The 8,112-nt window shown below is 39.3% G+C and overlaps 1 long non-coding RNA gene across 1 annotated transcript; it reads right to left on the minus strand.

Moving 5' to 3' along the window:
• Positions 1-4,302: 4,302 nt before the first annotated feature.
• On the minus strand, positions 4,303-5,302 carry LOC145634998 (uncharacterized). The gene is made up of 2 exons (XR_014113731.1): positions 4,912-5,302; positions 4,303-4,653 (listed from the first exon to the last, which is right to left on the minus strand). It is a non-coding gene; the product is annotated as an uncharacterized LOC145634998 (long non-coding RNA).
• Positions 5,303-8,112: the final 2,810 nt, after the last annotated feature.

Genomic DNA, 8,112 nt, shown 5'->3' on the forward strand with positions numbered 1-8,112 from the left:
TTGTTATTGCTTGATCACCTTTATTGCATGTTAAAGGGAATTTGGTACTTGTAATCACGCTTAATAAAATATTTAATAATCTTGTTTAGGGTTAATTGTGATTATAATTCAAGTGATCGCCAATAATAGTTTATTTGTGCATTAATGTTCAACCAACATAGATAAACAGGTTTAGGGTTAATCCTAATGATTGCATGTTAGTCAGAAAGCGCACATGAATACGAGCAGAATAAAGTAGAGGCCTATTATTAGGGCAGGTTCAATCTCTTTTAGATTGGATTTGTACCTTCATCCCCGAACCCTGATTTGGTTCTAGACCTTATGGAGTTGACGATCTCTTGGATCGTTAAGGGGTGTAACCTTCATCCTATGAACGGTTTAACCTTCATCCTATGAACGGTTTACAAGTTCCTAAAAAACTTGTTGGTGACTCTTTTGCTCTATCTTCTTCCCTTTTGGACGCCACCGTACTTTAGTGTATGATCATAGTGGGGTTCAAGCTAGTGGGATTAAAGGCTTGAATTATTCCCTACAATGAGGCTTGGGAGAGGTTCAAAGATTTACAAAGAGATTGCCCCCTCCATAATTTAGCGCAATGGCAGTTAATCCAAGCCTTTTATAATGGCCTTGGAAATTCTTCACGAATAATTTTAGACTCTGCAGCTAGTGGGAGATTTATGAATCTTGATGTTGATGATGCAGGCCAGGTTACTGAAGACATGGCGATACACAATTCCCAATATGGGAACCCTAGAAGATTTGCTAACAAGGGGAAGCATAGTGTCGACTCTGTATCCTTTTTGCAAGCTCAACTAACCTCTATTTGCCAAAAACTAGATCATCTGAGCAGTGCTTATGTAGCCAATGTTTCTGCGATTAATAATAATTCTAATGAGGCTTTCTGTGAAAATTGTGGTATTGTAGGTCATTGGGAGCAGGATTGCAGGAGTTTCGTGGAGTAAGTTAATGCCTTCCAAGCTTATAGGCAAAATAACCCATACTCCAACACTTACAATCCTGGGTATCGGAATTATCCATACCTTTCCTACCGGAGCACTAATGTTCAAAATCCACCACCACAAGAACCACAAGCGCCGCAGCAACAGCAGCAGAAATACTATCATCCCAATGCTAGCCAAAAGAACCAACCACAACAACCCTCCTCATCTTCTGACCCTTCTCTGGTGGAAATTAGAGCAATGTTGGCTAATATGCAAAAGCACATGGAGAGCAAAGATGCGACAATTGATCAAATTCTAGCGCATAATAAAATTGTAGATAATCAAATTGCGCAACTCTCCGCTACCCTACAAGCCCGCCAACAGGAAGCTCTGCCGGCACATCCGACTAGACCTACGGATCAAGCATTCGGAATTACTCTGAGGAGTGGTTCAAACTATGAAGGGCCCTCTATGCCCGAAGTTAATGAACCTGTTTTGTTAAATAATGCTAATCTTAATTCCGTTAAACCAAACAATGTAGTTGATAGCCCTGCAGGGCTAAAGGATAATACTAACATATCTAATTCTACATTGTAGGGTACAACTCCAGAGAAGGTGGCTACTCCAGACAAGAGTAATAATGCTCCAAAGCCAATTATCAAACTGCCTTTCCCCAATCGTCAATTGAAGACTAATTTGGATAAGCAGTTTGGTAAGTTCCTGGAGGTGGTAAAAGATTTGAAGGTAACAGTTCCCTTTACTGAATTGATCACACAAATACCCTCGTATGCAAAATTTATGAAAGAACTATTGACGAGAAAAAGGTCTATTAGTGAGGTAGAGACGGTAGCTTTCACAGTAGAGTGTAGTGCCGTACTTCAAAATAAGTCTCCACCTAAATTAAAAGATCCGGGTAGTTTCTCTATCCCTTGTCATATTGGCAATCTCTTGATTGATAATGCATTATGTGATTTGGGTGCTAGTGTTAGCGTCATGCCATTATCTGTGTGTTCTAAGTTGAATATGGGTAAATTAAAAGCTACCAATATAACTCTACAAATGGCCGACCGTTCTTTCAAATACCCCTTAGGTGTTTTAGAGGATGTCCCCGTTAGAGTAGGTAAATTTTATATACCTGTAGATTTTGTTGTTCTTGATATGGCTGAGGATATGCAAACCCCAATTATTTTGGGTAGACCATTCCTTAACACTGCAGGAGCAGTCATAGATGTACGAAGTGGTAAGTTAACATTATCAGTAGGGGATGATAAAGTTGTTTTAATCTGAATAACGCCCCTAAAAGCACCATGACTGAGGAGAAATGTTTCAGTGTTAATGTGGTTGTAAATTATTCTAACAAGCCCCAAGCTCTTAAAAAAGATCCCTTGGACGCGGTATCTTGTGTTGCATCCTTTTCAGATGAGATAGACAAATGGCAGAAGGAAGTCGATGCAATAGAAAGAGCACTCTACAATGATGGTCTTGGTTTCGAGGATGAACAGGTAGAACCGATCGAGCAAGTTGTGCGAATCGAGCCTACGGTAAATGTTCCGCCAGATTGAGTTGCAAGTGTTGAACGCAATGACAATTTGAAGCAACACTCGATCGAAGAAGGAATTTTAGTGCGTAGCATTGAAGATCCCCCAGTCCAAGTCAAGGAGGATCCACCAGATAAGGTGATTTGGTGTCCCACAGGGTAAGTCAGGAAGCCGCATCGCAGCCTGAACACCGCTAGACCGGGTGAGAAACCACCCGATCAAGCGTTAGGCCAAGGGTCCTAAATATTGTACTTGGTAAGACGGTCGTGCGGGACCTGGATAAACCAGCGCTTTGCGGGAGGCAACCCGTATTTTTAATGCTTTTTAGACTAGTTTTATTTCCTTATTTTTTCTTATGAAAGGAGAGAGGAGGTAATTTAATGAGTTTTATAAGTGTCTATATAGGTTTGAAGGAAAAGAGTTAGCCAATTTTTGGAGAAAAGAAGAAAGTATCGTTTGGACGATTTAGCCTCAGGCCCGATCGGGCAAAGCTCGCCCGACCGGGCGCGAGAACAAGGTCTTAAAATAGAGTAATTTCGCCCGACCGGGCACAAAATTCGTCGTATACGGACTAATTTATCCGCCCGATCGGGCAAGCCTCGCCCAACCGGGCACGAGAAGGGCAAGTTTTTGAACCTCAAGATCGCCCGATCGGGTGAAGGGCGCCCGACCTGGCGCGAGACCGGAAGAAATTTGGGTAATACAGATCACCCGACCGGGCGAGTGGCGCCCGACCGGGCGCGAGAATTGGACGAAGTCGGACTGGAAGATCGCCCGACCGGGCGCGAGAGCCAGCCCCATATTCAAGATCAGATCGCCCGACCGGGCGAGCTGGTGCCCGACCGGGCGCGAGCCTACCCGTGCCCTTTTTCTTCTTCTTTCTTCCTCCTTTTCTTCTTTCTCCATTACTTTCTCTCGCTAAAACTCAAATTCTCTCTACCTTCTCTCTAAGATTTCTCCTCCATTTCTTACCCAAATTCAAAACTCTTTACATATTTGTGATCCTCTCTTCATCCTCTACACTTTCATATAAATTTTTTTTTCAGTTTTAATTCAATAAATTTTCAAACCCATTTCTTAAACATGGCTTCAAAGAGGGCTAGGTCCATATTCGGTAGGAGCTCCAGTTCGAGGGAGGAATACGACCCGGACTTGCAACTCCCGTACCGGCCGACCCTAGAATCATCCGGTATTAAATCTCTTCTTTTCTTTTTTTACTCTCTTTACTCTCTTAATTGTTCTCTTAGAATTCTCTCTCTAAACCTTTGTTCTTAATTCTACTCTTAATTCCAGATTTATTTTGGTAACGATTTCTCTTCTCGTAATCTCAGTTATTTACTTTATTCTTTTTATCATGTCTTGCTTTATTGCTTTGATTAGTTTAATTTCTACTATGCGTGAGTAGTTTTATTTCTAGGGTTCATGGGGATCCATCAATAATATGAAGGGGTACACTACTACAAAAATGGGTAAAGAGACCAGTCCAAACATGTCTTAGAGACCGCCTCAGGACGGGTCTCTATCTCAGAGGTCTGTTTGATTAAGAGACCCCTTCTAATTAGGGGTCTGTTTTTAAAATCAAACAAACCTGTCATTACATATAGGCGGTCTGTCAGGTATGATGCATAATAAATGAATTAGAAGGGTAACAGACCCGTTATTTGTGATACTAGGTCCTTTTAAAGGGTGTCAAATGGACCTGTTACATTCAATGCCGGGTCTGTTAGATCACTAAATTTGTTAAAAAAAATTGTGTTTTGAATTTTGAATTTTAAATTTTGAAATTTTTATTTTTGCGCTCTATTATATGGATTGCTAAAATATTTTTGCAAATAAAATTACAATTTAAGATTTAATAGAATAACACCAATAATTTACGATATACAACTATACTTTACAGTACAAGTTTACATACTGAATAACAAAAATAAATTTTACAAGTATAATTACCAAAACATAAAAATAAACCTATTTGATTCAATTGAATAGAAAATATATCAATCCCAAGATTTCCAACCTATTTCAACCGCATTGAAGGTTTGAAACACACCGAGCAGTTGATAAACTTGCAAAATGCAATTCTTTGGTTACAAAATACTTATGAAGACCACGCAAAATTATCTATATTTTCGAACTTTTTGTAATCTTAGTTTCATCTCCGTCCAATTCAATCACTACAATAGTCAAGAACAAACCAAACACGAAAAATCAGATTAAAAATAACCATAAGAACAAACCAAGTAGGAAGATCAATAATTTATTAAAACTGAAACCACCCAAACCAAACAAAATTTGGATTACAAAGACAAGGTCAAAGCCTAAACATTATATCTAAAAAGTGAATCAACTTTAATTCAAAAAAAATTTCAAGATTAACTAAGGAATCAAAGTATCGAACCCAATAAATTAAGAAAAAATGAATAAATACATACTCGAATCGACGAATTCGGAAAACTGGGTACTCATTGAAATCCAAGCAAAAACCTTCTCAATAGAAAAAAAAATCACTGAAGCATGAAAACCCAACTTCATGTCACAAATAAATCCTAACACATTATTTCAAATCTTGTATATTAGATAGACCCGTTGAATAATTAAAGTGCGTGACGGCGTGAAGGATGACGATATCGCATCAACGGAGGGACGACGCTGGGGAAGGGTGTTTGCAGCAACATCTTTGTGGGTTAAGTTACAACAAATTATGGAAGAAATAGACAAAATCTAAGAGATAAATTAAAAGACAGGAAAAAAAAAGGTGAATAATGAATGGAGGTAAAGAAATGTCGGTGACTTATGAGAAAAAGAAAAGAAGAGTTTTGAGCAGATAAGAATTGAAGAGAGAGAGAGAGCGCATTAAATGAGAAATGACTAGTGAATAGAGGACTGAGGAGTTCCGCAGAGTGAGTTAAAAAATCAAAGTAAGGTAAGAGACCCGATTAGTTTGGCAACGGGTTTTTGTTTTATCTTACTCTTTTTGTTCCACCGAAATAGTGGGACCTAGTACACTTTAAAGACCCGGTTATTTTAACAACGGGTCTTTTATCTCTGTTTGATTAATTTATTAGTAAAACTAGTGGGCCCTAACACACATTAGAGAATCGTTATCTTTGTTATTAGATTTGTTACATCAATCAGACCCGTTGATTGATATAACGGGTCTTTTTTTAGTGGTCTTTTTTCCAAGTTTTGTAGTAGTGGTAATTTATTGTTGTTGATTATCAATGCTAGATTAATTTCCTATTGATTGAATTAATGCTCTGTGATTAGATTAGGTCTGATCTTTTATGCATGAGTTTGACAATATTAATTCGAGATTCGACAGATGAGAATTAATGTTTAGGTCTAGTTTCAACATGCAGGTTAATTTATAATTGGTTGAGTTGAGATTCGAAAGATGAGATTTAATACCGGTAAATTAATTGTGTGATTATAATACGTAGCGAAAGCCCTTTATAATCTGATTGATGTATGCTTTGATGAATGATTATTATATTTTACCCTGGAATATTATTTATTGGTGAACCTATGCCCTAGATCCTTTTATATATCGTTTTCTCCCTATTCTCATTCTTTGTAGTTTAGTTTTATACTCAAATATAAATATTGTTTACTTCATAATCTAGATTATTTTAGTTAATTAGGAATAGAAAGACTTGTTTCCCTGTGGAGATCGACCCTACTTCCCTATCTGCTTTAGTTAGAGGACTTAGGAATTATTTTTTGATTAGGGGATACGACTTTACCTTGTCAATAACATCACCTTAAACAATTCCCCGATGAAGATATTGTTTGAATGAGTCAACTTGTTTTTTGAGAAATCAAATCGACTCGTAACAGTGGGCGCGTGCAAGAGATTGAGCTCATAATTTCCCAAACTTCATCGGGAGTAATCGAAATTCCTCGCCTAAGCTCATAATTTCTTAAACTTCAGCGAGAGTAATCGAAATTCCTTGTCCAAGCTCGTATTTTCTCAAACTTCATCGGGAGTAATCGAAATTCTTCGCTTAAGCTCGTAATTTCTCAAACTTCTGCAGGAGTAATCGAAATTCCTCGCCCAAGCTCGTAATTTCTCAAACTTTAGTGGGAGTAATCAAAGCTCCTTGATTCAGCCCGTAACTTCTCGGTTTTCAACAGGAGTAATAGAAATTCCTCGCTCAAGCTCGTAATTACAGTTCTTTGCGTAAACAACATCAACTTTATCATTTGGCAACAAATTTCTCTATGTCTTAGAACCGTAGAAGCACTTTTAAGACTTGGGGGCTAGTTGTATGGGATAGCTCTTGCTGAGCTATTCCCTCATCGCTCCCACCCTCACTCAAGGGGTGAGGGACAAACAAAAGAGTTGGCATGAGTCACTTTATACCATCTCTTGGGGGTCTAGTTGTATAGGGTCGTTCCTCTTAAACTATCTCCCGCTCTCAGCCCCTCTAGGGATGGCGCACCTCGATTACTCTTTGAGCCGTTGAGTTGTTCACAGGCTCCCGGCTGCCAGCCCGTCCAAGGTAAGTCGACTCCAGGCTCCTGGCAGCCCACCCAACTAGGGTGAGTTGGCTCTAGACTCCCGGATGCCAACCTAAATAAAGTAAGTTAACTCCAGGCTCCCGTTGCCAGCCCGACCAAAGTGAGTTGGCTCCAGGTTCCTAGCTACCAGCCCAAACAGAACAAGTCGGTCACAGGCTCCCGGCTGCCAGCTTGACCAGAGTAAGTCGGCCACAGGCTGACCACTAAAATTAGGGTTATCCTGCACTATAATTACCCTTGTATATGCCACATAAAGGGTGTTGATAAATCTCTCTCTCACTCCCCCCCTCTTTTCTCTCTAAGCACATTCAGCTTTATACTCTCCGAAAAGGCAAACAATTACTTAGCCATCAGAGTGGGGTTCCTCAAAACCACCCCCGAGGGCAGTTTACGTTCTCTCTCTTGTAGGTCCTCTAGTGATGCTAATAGAGTTTCCCGCAGTCCAGCCCAAGACCTAGCATGTAGTCCGAGACTCCAGCAGTGCAGTTAGTGGTTCATATATTCCCATTGGAGTAAACCCGAAACAATAACCGGTCCATTTCGGTCCAAAACTGAAATAGGCCGAAATAAACAGGTCTAGACCAAAACCCGAACCAACTGATTTTGGTTCGGTCCTCGGTCCTCAAAAATAGGCAATTTCGGTCCATTAATATAGTCGTAGTAGTAGCAACCTTACTTCGTCTCTTTACCTATTTATTAAATCGGTTACTGTAGACACCCAAATGTGTCTCCCCAAAACCATACCCAGTGATGAATACCTTTCATGTCATTTGATTATCGAACAAAGCAAAAGTGTGAAAAGTCTAGTGATGAGGATGTTTTTATTAAAATATCTCTTCTTTCTTTTTTGAAAATATTTATTTTCTTACCCTATTTTTGAAAAACGTGCATTCTAGTTTAGTTTGGTCCATGATATGGGTCCAATAATGGTGTAGTTGGATGGGGTTGAAAAGACCTTTCCAACGATATATTATAAGCCCAATTCCGATGAATAATGAGGAAGTTATGGCCAAAATACTAAACAGGGCCCGAATTGGTTTTTATATGCGGCTCAATGATCTAGAGGAGGGCCTATTATTATTTATCATTCCTAAAGCTATTAGGATTGATTA

The sequence above is a fragment of the Chenopodium album genome, chromosome 6 (assembly GCF_948465745.1).
Source record: "Chenopodium album chromosome 6, dcCheAlbu1.1, whole genome shotgun sequence".
NCBI lineage: Eukaryota > Viridiplantae > Streptophyta > Magnoliopsida > Caryophyllales > Amaranthaceae > Chenopodium > Chenopodium album.